The sequence below is a fragment of the Peromyscus maniculatus genome, chromosome 1 (genome assembly GCF_049852395.1).
Source record: "Peromyscus maniculatus bairdii isolate BWxNUB_F1_BW_parent chromosome 1, HU_Pman_BW_mat_3.1, whole genome shotgun sequence".
NCBI lineage: Eukaryota > Metazoa > Chordata > Mammalia > Rodentia > Cricetidae > Peromyscus > Peromyscus maniculatus.
This window is the reverse complement of record NC_134852.1, coordinates 201,797,504-201,815,139: the sequence shown is the minus strand read 5'-3', so window position 1 is coordinate 201,815,139 and position 17,636 is coordinate 201,797,504. Positions and strand designations below refer to the sequence as shown.

The 17,636-nt window shown below is 37.9% G+C and overlaps 1 non-coding gene across 1 annotated transcript; it reads right to left on the bottom strand.

The window, feature by feature from the left end:
* Positions 1–8,967: 8,967 nt before the first annotated feature.
* LOC121826975 (U7 small nuclear RNA) lies at positions 8,968–9,030 on the bottom strand. The gene has a single exon (XR_006069126.1). It is a non-coding gene; the product is annotated as a U7 small nuclear RNA (small nuclear RNA).
* Between the last annotated feature and the right edge of the window lie 8,606 nt (positions 9,031–17,636).

The following is a 17,636-nucleotide window of genomic DNA, read 5'->3' as shown; positions in this document are numbered from 1 at the left end:
CCTTTACAGTTTTACAGTGTTTGTGAATATAATATCTAATTTCAGCCCATTTAATTGATATATAATTTGTTTCTTTCTGTCACTATTCGTATTTAGTCATATGCTATCCACAAGTTGCATAACATATTGTATGTCTTTATTCAAGAGACTGGTGAAAGTTGACTATACTATGGATAATGATAGAGTCCAGAGGCATGATATTAATGATTGACTTACTTGGTATTATGAAACTATTTGGCTCTTTCAGAATTAGCAGTGAAGCTGCTTAAACCTGACCTGACTTCTATAACTCCTCTTTGAGCTACCATGCTGAAATCAGATTATTCATTATTTTCCTATTATTCTGACCACAAATCTGCATCTTAAAAAATTCAACAGCTTTCATGATCTATCTTTCTTCTATATGTGGTCCTATGGAGTCCCATTTCACCATGGAAAGGCTCCCAAATACTAATTTCTAGACTCTTTATTTTGGGGTCACATGTTTTTTATTACTACTTCAAGTAAAAAATATGGTGCTTTAAAGTTGTTTCAATGGGATATTTTTGATAAGGAAGTTTCCAGAAACTTCTTCATATTAGCCTCTCTTTTCCAGGAACATATCAAGCACCTTGCTTGCAACACATTTGTACTTGATCTTTCCTTTGACTTCCATGGGTTGCTTTTTAGCCTGCCCTTAGTTCAAGTGTTACCTCTTCAAAATACTGTTCCTACCAACCCATCTCAACCTCTTATAAACTGTAGGACCTCAGAAAGCTACCTACCCTCTCTGGATTTCTGTTTCCTCTTCTATAAAAGACAGTTTTAAGTGCAACCTCACTCAATGAGCTTTTGTGATAAGAAGGTTTAATATGTAATTATCTTAGAACAGCATCTTCACATAATAAACCATTATTTCTATTGCTGATACTATTATCTGAACATCTCATTCTCTCCTCACAATCTTTCTCACGTGTTTTAAATTATTCTTTATAACATCATTACTATCTCAAATCACAGCTCACTGTTTTATTTGCTGATTTTTGGTAACCCTTTAATTAATAGTAAATGCCAGGAGGACATGTTTGTCTTTATGGCTGCATATCTCTGGGCAAGACTATCACTTGACACTAGGTAGACTCTCCACAGCATCGAGCAAAGGAAAGAGTAATGAAAGTGCATATACAAATGCCAGTTAATCTCTTGAAGAGTTGCAGCCTATATCTAATATTTCTGTGCCTGTGGACACCAAAGTGTGGTTTCAAGCTTTGAATTTTGAAAGCTAGCTGGTTTGAACTTCATAGATGAAAAAACTCTTCATGCTCCTAAATCTGAACCAAAATATTATATTCATGACAGATTAGAAATAGAGTCAACTCTGTGTTCACACCTAGGACCATCATCACATGAATAATGAAAAACTGAGCATAAAGATTAGCAAACATATTGCAAAGTAACTCCACAGTTGCTTAAGAAGGTAGAGATACCATCATACAACATTGAACACTGGGCTACTTGAGGATTTTGTGTGAAGAAAATCGTCTAATTGCCAGTTCATTTTCAAAGAGAAGAAATGTGCTTCAAGGTATTCCAGCTACACAAATGGTGTTATTTTATGCAATGGACTATCCTGCATATCTCAGCAAAAGAACTTTGATCTTTATGATCACCTCAAATATGTGTGTTTTTAAAGAATGGAATAGTTCAATATATGTAAGTTATATTTTGTGAATATATTTTGAATATTAGCATTTATCTCCTCTGCTACTCAGTATGCATGTGTTAATAAACAGAAAAAAATAAGGAAAAAAAATCACTGCATTGGTTATTTTTAAGGAAGAACAGAGAAGAACGGAACTAGTCCAGGTAAAGGGAAGTCTGGACTTATTGAAATGTTAATTATTTATAAAAGTGTTTTTATTGATATTTTATTTTTTGTTAAAAATAAAAGCCAAGCATATTCTCCACATGTGTGAATATTGCCCTGCTGTGGGATATCACTATGTATGCTGTGAATATGTGTTGCTCTGAGTGGTTGATAAATAAAATGCTGATTGGCCAGTAACCAGGCCTGAAGTATAGGCAGGGTAAGCAGACAAGGGGAATTATGGAAGAGTCAGGAGTCACCAACTAGACACAGAGGAAGCAAGATGATAAGGCAGAACTGAGAAAAGGTACCAAGCCACGTGGCTAAATATAAATAAGAATTATGGGTTAATTTAAGTGTAAGAGCTAGTCAGTAATAAACCTGAGCAAATGACCATACAGTTTGTAATTAATATAAGCCTTTGTGTGTTTACTTGGGGAATGCAAATGGGAGAGATTTGTCCTGACCACTGGCAGGCTGGGACACAAGAAAACTTCCAACTCTTCCAACAACATTTGGTGTACCAACATGGGGCTCTCGAATTTCCATAAGGCCTAAAAGAGTTTAAAAGGGGCTTCTCAACACACAACAACAAAGCCAAAAACAGCCAGTAAATGTAGTTCTACCATGTTAGAAAGCTAAAGTGGGTGGAGTCAGCAGCCAAGACTTCTGCTTCAGTACAAGCCACTGCAATTTAAAGCAATAGATTCACAATAAGGCAGATGGAATAAACCCTAAACAGTTTACAATGTGTGTAAAAATGTACATAGGCTTGGAAGAGAGAGGAAAAGGAATATAGACAGTTATATAAAGAAATAGAAAGTTTTAAAAAATAAAGTCTTTAAAGAGAAAGTAAAAGTAATATAAAAAATAAGTCACGTAAAGATGGAAACCACACAGAGAATCTGGATTATATTGTCTTTGGGACTTTTTACTGAAGAAAGAAACTATAAAGGTTGTTCAAATAAGCCAATATGTATATTTTGAAGGTATCTTGACTTCAAAATTTGGATCTAAGGATATATTGCTTTGGAAAGGGGACTCTGCTTTTGTTTCCACAGGAAGCAAGAGGCTATGAATTTGTTCCAGGTTAAGATGGATCAGATTTGATCAAGCCAGACCTCCTGAACCTTAACAGATGGTACCTATCAACAAAGGTTATTTATAGACAGTATTTCCAGGACTTGACCATTATCTCGAATTTTCTCAGGATCCCCATAAGACTACCAGTGCCCCTGACCAGCAGGAAGTAGCTTAGAAAACTATGCCCACATTCCCCAAAAATGATTTATGGATATTTGTGTTTGTTTATAAATTGATTACAAATTGTTATTGGTCATAGTCAATATCTTTCTAAAGAAAAAAGAGGGATTGGATATAGATATGACACAATGAAAAGGCAGATTATTGAATCTCCTTTTAAAGAGCAACAACTTGTTTGAAGCATTTTACATTGCTATGGATTTTAGTTTATTGATACAAATTTAATGATAATTTTGGTATACTGTATGTATATTTCTACTCTTGTTCAAGTTATTATGTTTGTGTAGCTCATTTAAAATTGTAATATATAATTAAGAAATGCAGATTATTAGTAATCTATTATAATCAAACTTATAGTCATGTTACTTAAGTCTTCTAGGTATACATAGATATATTTCAATTAGGTAGGTAATCTTCAAACACTTCAAAGACCTACAGAATATGGAATTTATAATATTTTAAAAACTTAGACTTTTCTGGATAATTAGACATGTCCACTCCCAGCAGCACCAATTACTTCAAGGAGAATGATGGACATTGAACAAACTCATTATAGTGTTTGCTTTCCTTGTGGCAAAAGTTAGCCACTGGGCAAAAAGTGCCCTTGAGTTGGCTGATTGACAGTATGCTGTATAAACTGGACTTGCAGCACTCATAGGAAGGTGACCACTGAACTTTGCAAGGAGAGATGGTCCTTCAGATTCCTGCTTCACATAAAAACCGCCAGACAGTCTACAGGACACAGAGAGAAGCAACTGAGAGACTCTAGGCTTGTGGGCTGAAGAAGGATGCCCCAGTGTTGCACAGGAACTTTAGACGACTGTCCAGGCAGCCAGCTGTCTCTGTCATCCTAGATTTTTGGAAGTTGCTTACAATACTCTTCTTATTTACTTAGGTAATATTATTTCTTCTGGGGTCTTTGATGTAGTTGAAGACTAGATAGTTATAATTTTTCTTGGTTATGATAAAAGAAAAATTAGATTTGAAACTTTAGACTCATAAATACACATAAATGATATAATATTTTCTTTAATTTTGCAAAATAAAAATAGACTAGATATTTGTAACTGTAATTCTTGCTTGATAACTGTTCTATTATATGTAATTTTACTATGTTAAAGTTAAAACCTTCCTTTTTGATTAGACAGAAAAGGGGAGGTGCTGTGGGATATCATTCTATATGCTGTGAATATGTGTTGCTCTGGTTGGTTGATAAATAAAATGCTGATTGGTAAGTAACCAGGCAGGAAGTATAGGTGAGGTAAGTAGACAAAGAGAACTCTGGGAAGAGGAAGGCTGGGTCACAAGCTGCCAGCCAGACACAGAGGAAGCAAGATGATAAGGTAGAACTGAGAAAAGTTACCATGCCACATGGCTAAATATAAATAAGAATTATGGGTTAATTAAAGTGTAAGAGCTAGTCAGTAATAAACCTAAGCAAATGGTCATACAGTTTGTAATTAATATAAGCCTCTGTGTGTTTACTTGGGGGACACAAGTGGGAGACATTTGTCCCGACCACCAGCAGGCCAGGACACAGGAAAACTTCCAACTACATTGCCCCTTCTACACTATTGTTTTTCAACTGTAATAATTATGAATAGGATCTGGACTACAATGGAGATAGTTTGGCTCATACTATCCTTCATAGACTTCTGCTGCATTGAAATGACTACAGCAAACTTCTCCAAATGAACACAGACATCTGTTTCTACATTCTGAAATTTGGCAGTAGACTGTTAGCAAACTGACTGATGAATATTTCTTCTCAACCATGTTTTTTTCCCTTTAGAAATGAACACCTTAAGTTGCAGAATGGCTCTTAAAGACTTATTAGGCAAGCATGACCACGTGCATTGAGTCCTCCAGAACCCACCTAAAGCTGAGTAGCAAGTACCTGTAATCTCAATGGGCCCACAGTGAGAAAGGAGGAGGAGGAGGAGGAGGAGGAGGAGGAGGAGGAGGAGGAGGAGGAGGAGGAGGAGGAGAAGGAGAAAGACACTGGAGAAACTTGTATGCCAGCTAGCTTGCATGTGCAACAGTCAACAAGAAAAATAAAATAAAGATCCTAGCTCAAACACAGCAGGAAGCAAGAATAAACACCCGTTTGTTCCCTCACTGCCACATGTATAACTATGGAACTTACACGCCTGTGCATAAACATATACATACAAATCACACACACACACACACACACACACACACACACACACACACACACACACACACCATGAGAAAGACAGAGAGAGACATGCCATGCCACTCCATGACATGCAATACAAGAAAAGAAAATCTGAATATTTCCAGTTTGGGGATGTTTCTTCTAACTACAAATTCCCTCAAAGAACATTTGATAGGATCAGCATTTGAAATTTCTACGATCTTTTTTTCTGGGGCCTTGATTTCATAACATCTGTCTTTGTAGAACTAAGTTCATAAACTATGGTTGAAATTTAAATGCATTCCCCCTTCTACATCTGCATTGTTTCTTTCTGAAAATGCTTGGTCTAGATTTTCCAATTTGGAATAGAGATATCTGTAGAGCACTAATAAATGGGTCTTTGTAGGCTTCTCTGTTCTTCCCTACATGTAAAAGTATTACTATCCAACCAACTCTCTCTCTCTCTCTCTCTCTCTCTCTCTCTCTCTCTCTCTCTCTCTCTCTCTCTGTCTCTCTCTTGCTCTCTCTCTCTTGCTCTCTGTCTGCTGTAAACAACTGGTTGTCTTATCTTTGGCAAAGGTACCAGGTAATGCAGCTTTTTCCATAGCAGTTCTCTGTCAGATCCATGTCTCTCTTAAGTTCAGTACATTCTGCAGTGTTATGTAACATACTTCCTTTTTATTGGAACTTGTTGCTTGTCTAGGAAGACCCAAGATGTGGCATGTGTTTCCATTTCTGAATTTCTCAGACTGCCCCACCTGGAATCCCTGTGATAGATTCTGTGGTCAGATTTTTGGAATTTTAAAATTTGTTAATAGTATTGGTTGGGAGAAGGCAGGATACATAGATCAGAGGACATCTTTGTGAAGTCAGTTTTTTTTCTTCTACCTTACATATATTCTAGGATCTAATTAAGTCTCTACACTTCCAGACAAGTGGCTATACCCACTGAGCAATCTTTCAGGACCTAGATTTAAAATGTTGAATCCTCTATCCCATAGAAGTTGTATCCAATTATAGTTATTATTTACAAAATCCTTCTTTCCCACAACTTTTTAAAAATCTGATCTTCATTTCCCATTGCCTATTTGCTCATTGTAGAATATTTACTGCCACCACTGTATTCTCCCAGTGCTAAGTTCCAAGCACATTCAGATTTGTTAGCCATAATCATACATAGTGGAGCAGTTACACTGCTACATTCTCCACCACTGATGGTTTCAGATGCCTGGCTTATGCTCAGACAAAATCTCCAGCCTGTGTCTGAGTCTGAGTAACTTCTGTCAAGAGTCCACAGCTTTAGGTAATACTCACATCTTTCTGGACAGAAAGTGCCTTAATAATCATCATTTGTGGCTTTGTACTTTACTTCTCTCTGCCTCTAATTTCCTCAAACCCCATGTCATCTGTGTGGCTTCAGAATCTAACAACTACTGTGAAAATTTCCCCTCAAAGAAGAGGGCAGATAGGATTAAAGCCTTTTTTGTTGTTTCTTGGTTGTCTCTAATAAGATATTTTATATTACACCTGTCAGAATGGCTAAGATCAACAAAACAAGTGACAGCTTATTCTGGCAAGGATATGGAGTATGGGGAGCACTCATCCATTGGGGGTGGGAGTGCAAACTAGTACAGCCACTATGGAAATCAGTGTGGCAGTTCCTCTGGAAGATGGGAATTGACCGAGATCCAGCTACACCACTCTTGGGAATATACCAAACAGATGTTTCGTCCTATCACAGACACACTCACTCAGCCATTCATTTCTCTCTATTCATAATAAACAGAAATTGGAAACCTAGAAGTCCCCTAACAGAAGAATGGATGAAGAAAATGTGGTACTTTAATACAACGGATTACTACTCAGCCATTAAAAAAAAAAAAAAAAAAAAAAAAAAAAAAAAAAAAAAACTAAAATCATGAAGTTTGCAGACAAATGAACTGGACTAGAAAAAAAATCATGCCAAGTGAGGTATCACAGACCCAGAAAGACAAATGTGGTCTATATTTGCTTATATGTGATTATTAACATTTAAGCCAAGGATAACCAAGCTACAATCAAGACAATCACAGAGATTAGGTCTAGAATAAGGGACTAGAGGGAACAGATCTCATTAAAAAAGGAAAATAGAATAGATATGGATGGATGGATGGATGGATGGATGGATGGATGGATGGGAGGCTGGAATGGGGGCATTAAGTATAGAAGGGTAGAGAAGAGAGAAGAAGTAGGGAATATGGTTGAAAGTAGCTAAAAATCACAACTATTTGAGAGGTGGCATGGAAACCTAATACAGTAAACATTGCATAAAATATATACATATATGAAGTCAATCTAAATGAAATTGCCAAATAATGGGGGAGACAGAGGCCCAGTTGGATATCTCTTGTCACCAAATGAAGCTTCCAGGTTCATGACTGGATTGCATACCTAATTGATTTGTGGCCAAAGGAGTCCAGTGGGAATCTCTAAACAACTCAGGCTGTTGATGAGACTATAGATTTCTCTCCACAAACTGATAGCAAAGTCTCATTGCTGAAGACAACAGCTATACAACTCATTGAACATGGGAAAGTCAAGCTGGTGCCTTCAACCCTACATGCTAGCAGTTTGGGTAAAGGAAGTTACTCTACACCCTACCAAAAGGGACACATAACCACCAACCGAGTCATGAGCCCTCCAAAATAAACAAAACAATGTGGCAATAAAATGAATCCTAATGACATTCTGCTATACTTATAGACCAGTGCCTTGCTCAGCCATCATCAGAGAAACTTCCTCCTGAAGCAGACAGGAGCAAATACAGAGACCCATAGCCACACAATGTGCAGAATTAAGAGACATTAGAACACTCAGCCCTAAATAGAATGCCTCCATCAGATCCCTCCCCTCAGGGAACAACAAACCCTGCAGAAGAGGAGCGAGAAAGAGTGTAAGGAGATGGAGGATACCACGGAAACAATGCCCTCGAAATCAACATTATCAAAGCTCATATGAACTTACAGAAACTGTGACAGCATGCATAGGGCCTGCATAAATCTTCATCAGGTTCTGGGTGTATATATTATAGTTTCCAGTTTAGTATTTTTATGGGACTTCTGAGTGTGTGAACAAGTGGGTCTCTGATTCTTGTGCCTACTCTTGGCCTCTTTTCCTTTCTCTTTGTTTTGTCCAATTCTTATGGAAGAGCTTTTGTTCTGTCTTATTATATTTAATTGATTAGTTGTCTCTTATAAGCCTGTTTATTTTCTAATGAGAGATAGAAAGAGACTAAATCTGGATGGAAGGAGAGGTGAAGAAGAACTGGGATGAGTAGAGCAAGGGGGAGATGTAATTAGAGTGTATCATGTGAAAAAAATCTATTTCCAATATAAGAAATGGGGAGTTTATAAATAGAATTACATGAAGAAAAAAGAAAGAGAGAGGAAGAAAGAGAAAGAAAGAAGGAAAGAAAGAAAGAAGGAAAGAAAGAAAGAAAGAAAGAAAGAAAGGAAGGAAGGAAGGAAGGAAGGAAGGAAGGAAGGAAGGAAGGAAGGAAGGAAGGAAGGAAGGAAGAAAGAAAGAGAGATTTGTGCGTCCTTTCTAATAGATAAACTACAAATAGGAAATCAGAGCACGCAAGAGCTGAAAAATCCTGCTAAATGTCTCCTTTACTTCAAAATCATTCACTATGTTTTCTTTTTTTTTTTTTTTTTTTTTGGGTTTTCCGACGGAAGTCAGAAAACCTGCTAGACAAATTCTAAAAGAGCTGTAACCATTCACTATGTTTTCTAATTCCAGAAGATAGAGAAACATCCACGGAGAATCCTGCTTTGTGTTCAGGGTTTCTGTGTCTATTCTCCCTGTGGTATTCAACCAGGTGACAAAGGAACCCATGAAACTGGGATCTGGCTGGTAGAATATCCATGGTGAGATGTGTATGATTTCAGTTTCCCTCCTGAGAAAGCTCCTGGCCAGTCCTCCACACACTGGCTTTTCCCACAGACAGTGAAGAATTCACAGCACTATAGCACTAGACAGCAAAGATAGTGACAGAACCATAAGGTGAAGCAACTTTATGTCCTTGCGTGACTGGGGAGCTGAGACATTCTGCTGGTTAACCCACCTCACTCTGCTGTTTGCCTTCACAGCCCACCAAAGCACAATTACTGATCTTAAGCTATCAAACCAGATGGTATATTTTTTTTAAAAAAAACTCAATACTGCTCATTCATTCTTTCTGTTGCATTTGTTCTCCTCGACCACACCTTGCTCCCTCAAGTTCCTTCCATCCTTGAGCCTTGCAGCTTAGCTTTGCCTTTCGTAGCCACATCCTTCCTAGAGATCCTAATTCTACTCCCACCAGCCATTCCTCCTGTATGGACATTCACTAAGCTGTCAGCATAGAGTCTCTAGCTCCCAATTCTATTTTGATAAATTTTTAGCAAACATTACTTTAATGTTTTAATTACCTTAAATTTAGCATTGCTTAAATGTGAAACCACATTAATCTCTGGCCCTGGATTCTTCCATCATGTTTTATATAGTGTACCATTTACCTCCATCAATATGCTATGTGACTGCCTTGCGTTTGCTGTCATACTCTTCCCTTGTTGCACTTTTTTGTCCCCTGAATAATTTTACATCTACTTTCATGTCACGTGTACGTACATGATTTAACGTATCTATAAAACATAGGAACACCAAATGGTAGAAAACACACGATTGTGTTTCTTAGCTTAGGTGTTTACCAAAAGAGCGCCCAGTCAATATAGCAAAGAGATAGTGGAATGTTTATTGCATCATTCTTCATAGCAGCTGGCTTGTGGATAGAACCCAGGTGTCCAGCAACAATAAGCTGGCTAAAGAAACTAGGAAATACATACAATGCAATTCCTTTCAGTTATGAAAAAGAACATGGCATTCATATACACATGTACACATGCATACAGGCACATACATGCAAAATTATGTAATTAACAGGAAAATGGATGCAACTGAAGATAAATCACATCAAGCCAAATTTAACTAGTCTAATGACTTTTCTGTATTTTGTTAAGAAGGGCATCTTCCGTGCAACATGCACCTAGTACAGATGATTTTGTAAATTATGAGATGAGACTATAGTTTACTAAAGCTCCCTTTTGGTATATACTGACATTTATAGAGACTTACTTTCCTGGTGAGAGCCAATTGATCTATAGACAATCAACTCTGCTTTTAGCCAAATATATCAATCAAGAATTTGTTATACACATGTATTGCAGCCCAGTAGTTGTGGCACATTCAATATAAATAGCTTCTGGTCTCTATGTTAGACTTTGTAGCTAGAGTTGGGTGAAAAACAAGAATATATGTAGAAGAATATATTTAATCAATTTGTTTTCTTTCCTAGGGACAGAAATTATTGTTGAATCATAGCTATATTTTATTCTCTTAATTCTCTTTTATCACTTGAGACTCTGAGGCTGGAATATCACTTGCATAAAGCAAACCACAGAAAACAAAACAAAAACTACCACCCCAACAGTGCTTCATTCAACAGAAGAAAATACATTTGTCCTTTCCCCAGTAAAGAAGGAACAAGTCTAAAGATTGCTCTATTTATAGCCCTAAGGACAGAAAAGTTGAGAGAGACAGCTGCAATTGAATGAAGAAATGTAAAGGCAAAGAAATTTTATTTTATTCCCTCCACTAAAAGCCTCATTGGTTTTAAGATAGGTATAACTTCAGCCTTTCTGCCAAGGCATTCTTTGTAAACAGAAGGGACATGGCAAGAATGCACAGTTGAGACAAAATTCAATGCAAAATAAGAAAGTAAAAGTATCCACATCACAAAGGAAAGGTGAGCTGAGGACAGAATGAGGTACCACAGGTTATGAAGTAAAAATAATGGTATTGGCTATACACCATGAGAGGAGTACCAGTTATAGATTACCTTTTCTGTGAAGCTCCTCATCATTACTCCCAATTCAAGGCAAACTTTCAGACTTCTGACCCAAATTCATTTTAATTCTATTTCTCAAATGGTATCACCACAAATATCATCCCAGTGATTCTTCTATGCCACTCCATAACATCTTTGAGTTCAGTAAATATTTAATCCTACATCTTGATATTATCAATAATATTTAGATGGGTGTCTAGTATATTTTGGTGGTCAATAGCCATTTATTGAATTCACATTAATAATCAGTTTTTTTATAGGACAGAAGGAATCATATCGAGAAAATTATTCTCATTTTTTCCTCTACATACAAATTTCCTACTAACAACAATTTAGAATATGCATTATGGGCACCTTTTGTGGGGAATAAAACATCTAGCAAACATCTGTTGGAATTCAATCAACATATAGCAGATGCATAATGAAAATGAAGAATTCAGACACTGATGTTCAAAGTCAGGCTTATGAGGTTTCAGAGTTGCCTCAGAGAAAAATAACATTCCTCTAGGAAGTAACTTGAATCACTCAACAATGATAAGAATTTTGGTGGTCAAGTGTGTCTATTTGGGTACCAGGGAAATTCAGAGAGAAACCGTTGTTTCTCAGAGGATCAGATGCATTGGTCAAAATTCAATGGCTACAATTCCCTGTAGAGACAACTGCTGTGTTTTGCCTTCTTATACTCTTCTAGTAATTCAAACAAATGTTGAGTAGAAACAAAAAGCTGGTTTGTTATCACTGAACATGGGTGATAATGACTTTGAGATCAATACTGGCAGAATCTCTCTCCTTCTTCTCCCTAAACATACAGATGCTGCTCAATCAAGAGCGACTGTTACAAAGGATTGATTTTCCATTTTCCAACATGTGTGGCTTAACTTGCAGCCAATTGTTCACTCTACTATTTCAAAGGGGTAGAAGGTTGTAAATAAATAAATAAGGAGCTATATTTTCTTGCCTTCATGGGAATGAATTCCCCCCCCCGCCCCCCGCTTTGTTCTGTAAAATAGATGCAGTGTGCTGTGTTTCTAGCCCCACATTGTAAATAATGTTTTGACTTTGGGCATCTTGCTGAAATACACTTTAAAATAAATCAGATGAGGCTCTAGGCAAAGATAAATTTGGAACTGGTACCTGCAATGGTTTTGCACTGTTGCCATAGGGCTGTGCAGCCCAAGCTGAATTCCTCTTTTGACCATAAAAGCACATAGAAATGTGTGTTTGCAAATTAGTGTGGAGATTTCTCCCCCCTTGCTACCTTATGCATGGCTTTCTTGGGGAAGTCAGTGTAGTAGTTTAGCAAAATAAAGACAGATGGCCAGGAAATAATTCTGAAGCTTTCTTATTATTATTGCAATGCACTCTTGTAGATATCCAGCTAGACTCATCCTTAATGAGAAATGTCACCATTAATATTTTATTCTTTATATTGTCGGTTACAATCCTTTGACTTGGCTGGGACAACTAGGTAAGCACTTTGCTATTATTTCTTTCAAATTTTGAAAGAAATGAACACAGGCAAGCACTCAGATCACAGGGGGCAAACAAAGGTGTCAAATGGCTGGTATGGAAAACTGATTGCAAAGACATTCTCTCACACACACACTTGTCCCAGACTTACAGCTCTGTACTTGCAATTTGACTTCATTGTTTCAGTTATGGATTTTTTTACTCTTGGAAGGTATGTCCTGCTTTGGTCAAAAGAATTTAGAGGACAGTTATGTACAGAGAACCCATCAGGCATCATGGGCTTCACTAGTCTTTCAGGTTTATCAAGTCATTGTGTGAGCATATCAGGTCTACACTTAGGGCCGAATGAGAAGTGATGCTGTCAGTAGCCCAGTTCTTTCAGTTAATACCATCACAAATAGCCAACTGAGTAACAAAAGAGAAAGCCCAGCTAAAACCTGTACCCTCTCCCACCACATAGCTGACAGTAGATGCCACAGTGAATGTAGTGCAGTCTGGAATCATCCAACTCAACAGCAATGTCAAATGCCATTGAATACAGGAGTCAGTTTTGTTGTTTTTATTTTGTTTTTCTGTTTTCTTTAATGTGTGTATGGGGGGAGGTGTGTGCCCCAGCATGCCTGTGGAAGTCAGGGGACAATCAGAAGAAATGGGTTCTCTCCTTATACCATGAGAGTCCCAGGGATTACAAGTGCCTTTATTTGCTTAATCATCTTGACAGCATAGATGATTTACAATTTTTGCACTACATAAATAGCTAATTAAAAATCTATGATGTCTTGTCAGTTTATCCAGGTTCCAGTTTAGGTGTGCTAATGTTCAAGTTCTGTCTGTAGCATGTGAATGGCCAGCCTTAAGAAAGGTTTGATCTAATTTTTCATTTGAAAATTGGTAATAACTTTAACACTTATATTTAGTTCTATTTAGTGTAGAAATTCTATACATAAAATATTAAATTCTAATAAGGTGTTATGCATTACCTTTAAACTGAAATGGTCAGGTGTGAGGAAGTAAAGAGAAAAAAGAGAAACAAAAGAGAAAGGACAGACTAGGCTAGATTGAAGGATGTTACAGAAAGAGGAGGAGGAAACACAGAGTCGAGTGCTGAAGTGTGAAATTAAAGGCACACAACCAAGGTTGGGGGCTTTCATCCAGCTGTCTTAAAGAAGCCTATGATTGTTATTTGAATCCATACACTCCTCTATTAATAATGGCAAAAACACAGCTAGTATTTATGGAGCTCTCAATACGTCTCAGTAACTCTGCTAAGGACTTTAGAATCAATGTTCCACCTAATTGTGACAGAATGCCAATTAGGTAGTTATTATTGTTATCCACATATTACAAATGAAAAAAAACAAGGCTTACAGGGCTTAAGGGATTCCTGAGACACACAGCTGGTAAAGGAAAAAACAAAGACATGTTGTGCTGGGCCCTTGAGCTCTAGGCAGTAACCTTTTTAACTAGAAAGGCTGCCTTTAGTGCGTAATCTGAGTTTTACAAACCAATCATAATAGACCAAGAAAAAACTCCCCTCTAATCAAGAAAGCTTTGTAAATCAGATATGTCTTAAGTGCACATTAAGCTCCATAAATCAGACACATTCTCGAGTATGCATTAAGCAGAATGTTAGGTTCATCTTTTAAACATCAGGGAACCTGGGGGCTTAGATAGTTCTCAGTGACAATCCCTTTGTCTTCATCCTCCTGGAGTCAAACAAAAAAAAAAAACCTCTGCGTTAGAGCCTGACCTAGAGGGTGTGTATTTTGCAGCCATTAATGCAAGAACCAGAATTTTACATGAACTTGGCATAGTTACTTGAATGAGAATGGTCCCTATAGGCTCATATATTTGAGTACTTGGTCCCCAGATAGTGGAACTCTTTTGGAAAGGAAGTATGGCCTTGTTGGAGTAGGTATGTTGCTGATGGCCAGCACTGAGACCTCAAAAGCTCATGTGTTCCCATTTAGCTCTGTCTGCCTAGTGTTTATAGGTCAGATGTGTAAGCTACCACTCCAGTGCCACGCTTGCCTCCCTGTTGTCACGCTCCCTGTCAGGACTGTTATGCACTCACCCTACGAATGATAAGGCCCAAATTAAACACTATTTTATAAGATGTCTTGGTCATGGTGTTTTGTCTCAGCAACTGAAGAGTAACTAAGGCACCCGGTTAGTGCTATCACCTTTGAATCAGAACTCAAACCACCTGCATGATGTACTGGTTCATTTTCACTGAAATGTTGGATCAGAGAGTCCTGAAAGTGTGTTTGTGAGAGAGCTTCCAAAGATTAAATAAAGGAAAAGACTCATCTTGATAGGGGGTTGGGGCCTGGACTGAATACAGAGAAAAGACAGAAAGTCAAGAGTAGCAGAATCACCTTGCTTTACTCCCTGGCTTCTCATGCCGTAAGCTGTACCACTCCACAAAGCCCACCCTATCAGGATGTGGCGAGCCCCCCCCCCCAAGCTCTGAGCCCAAATAATCTTTCCTTCACATCTGTCTCACTATTGTGTCATTGTAATGAGGAAAATAACCAATAGACACAATATTTTAACTAACCACCTCATTTTTATAAAAATCTTTCCAATATAGAAAGATAAACAACCCCAAAGCAGTCCCAGGAAGCATGGGGCTTCCTTGTGTTACATCTTGTATGTCGAGGTAAAGTTTGATTATATTTTATTTAGTTTGCATTTTTTGTTGCTTTTTTTCAGACTTGATTGAGACTTACAGTCCTAATCTATCATTTTTCTTTATTCCATTCAACATATGATTCTCCTTATCATTAAATCCTTTAGTGAAGAGACTTCTGATCATAAACATGTATTTCAAAAAAGATTACATTATACCTTATTAGAACAGTAGAATGTGAGTTTTGAAAGTAGCTTGAAGAGTATATGTTTTTATATACACACACACAACCACACGTCTGTAGATAATATAAAGGTACTTATTACATAGGTGATTTACATTTGGAAACTTTACCCTCATTACCTTCACACAACCAATAATTTAAGATTTCCATGAAGCAGCTAATTTTCAGCAGCTAAGAAAATCTGGTGCTGGCTACAGTTTCAAGTGGCCCAGGCAAAATCAAATGTGATTACACAACTATCCGTTCAAGTTTTACACATATTCTAGAGTGTTGTCCTCTCCTAGAAAAAGTCCTTCTCGGGGCAGTAGGCTCTGAACCGACAGTGCGGCTATTGTGCTATCAGTTGTCGCTGAACAAAAAAAGAAAAGTAAGCGTGACAAAGGGTACCCTCCATGTTCCTCAGAACTCAGAAATTCACATGTAAAAGTTAGGACTTTTTCAGTCTCTTTTCTTATTTTTCTCTGAGGATAGTCTCCCTGTGACTTTACTCAAATATAATAATAAAAAAAAAAGTCTATATTCAAAGTACTACAACTATACAAATTTGCCTCCCAGAAAGATGTGTCTAAAAGCTTCCTTCTTATGAATTATTTATTTTTTAAACTGAACTTTTCAATTTATAAAAAAATAAAATAAAGTAAAAAGTAAAAACCCTATTTAAGTGGAGAATGGCTTGAAAAGCCTCTAGTAGATTTCTACTTCTTTTGTGGACATAATGATGGTAATGGTTTATAAAACCAAGAATGCTTTGAAATGAGCTAGCTGGGCTCAAATTTCTTGTCATTTAGAACCGGGGCTTCTTGGGTCACTGGAGTTGCCCATGTTCTTTCATTTCACATTTATCCAATGCTCAATTATAATCGAAGTCCACAGTAACGGTTATCCTCACTTGTGTAAGGGAAACAGAGAAATGGCTGAGTCAGGGTGAGTGTGCTAAATGAAGTGGCAGCATGCTGGTGCGGTGGGGGGTAAGGGGAGTGGGGGATGCATCTTCCAGCATGAGTGCCCTAATTGCCTCTTCCATCCCCAGGGTCTTGTTGCCCCTCTGAGTATAGTCATTATGCCTTCTCTGGGGTTTTGCTTTCCATGATTTTACTTACCCACATGCCATTTGTGGTTTGAAAATATTAATTGGGTAATTCCAGAAGTAAACAGTTTATATTTTAAAATATATTCCACTCTGAATATCATGATGGAAACTCCCTGTCTCGATCTTCCTAGCAGGAAACGTGCATGTGCATCATCTTAGTCCTGCGTGCCCCCCACCGTTTATACTACTGGCCCATTGGCTGTGGGAGCCCGTTCTGGGGTTCCTCGTGGCTTTACCCAGCAGGTCCGAATAGAGGATGATCAGGACCACGGGCCTGAGTGCAGGTGTCTGAGATGGCCTGCACTTGGCTGTGCTGGGGGAGGAGGTCTTTTGCTCCACCCCTTGGCATCTCTATAAAAACCCTGGACCAGAGACAGTCCGGGCCCGTTGGAATAGGTTCCAGGCCCTCTCGAGGCTATCCTTTATTTTCTATCTGTTTATCTCCGCAAGATTCTCCGCTATAAATCCTTCTATCTAATATTTCCTGCTGCTCGCACTCAAGAAAACTCTGGGAAGCTGTGGGGGTGGTGGGTAAACGCCCCACAATTGGCCACCTATTGTCTCAGCTATCAGACCTGACTGTGGAGGTGTTATAACGCTGTGCTTAGGTGTCCCATACAGTCTTTTAAAATAGCCCCACACTACAAGGGTAATAACAGAAACTGGGATAGTGTCAATGAGAAGATATGAAGTATTTCCTTTGAGTGAAAAGGTAAAACCATTCATTGTAAAACTGACATTTTAAAGACATATGAGTCTCTTGCCATGCTTAATTGACAAATTAATCTTTATCCTAAGGACAAATACAATATAGTGTACTATAATGTGGAGTACTAGCCAAGATTCCAGTCATCCCTGATGGGCTTCAAACACATCCTATATGCAGCAGGGAGGCTGCTGGGTATGCGTTACTAAATATGCAGCTGGCACTATCAGAATTTAAGAGGCTTCAATGAAATAATCTCACACTTGTTTGTTTCTCACAGTTGTACCTGAGGGGAAAA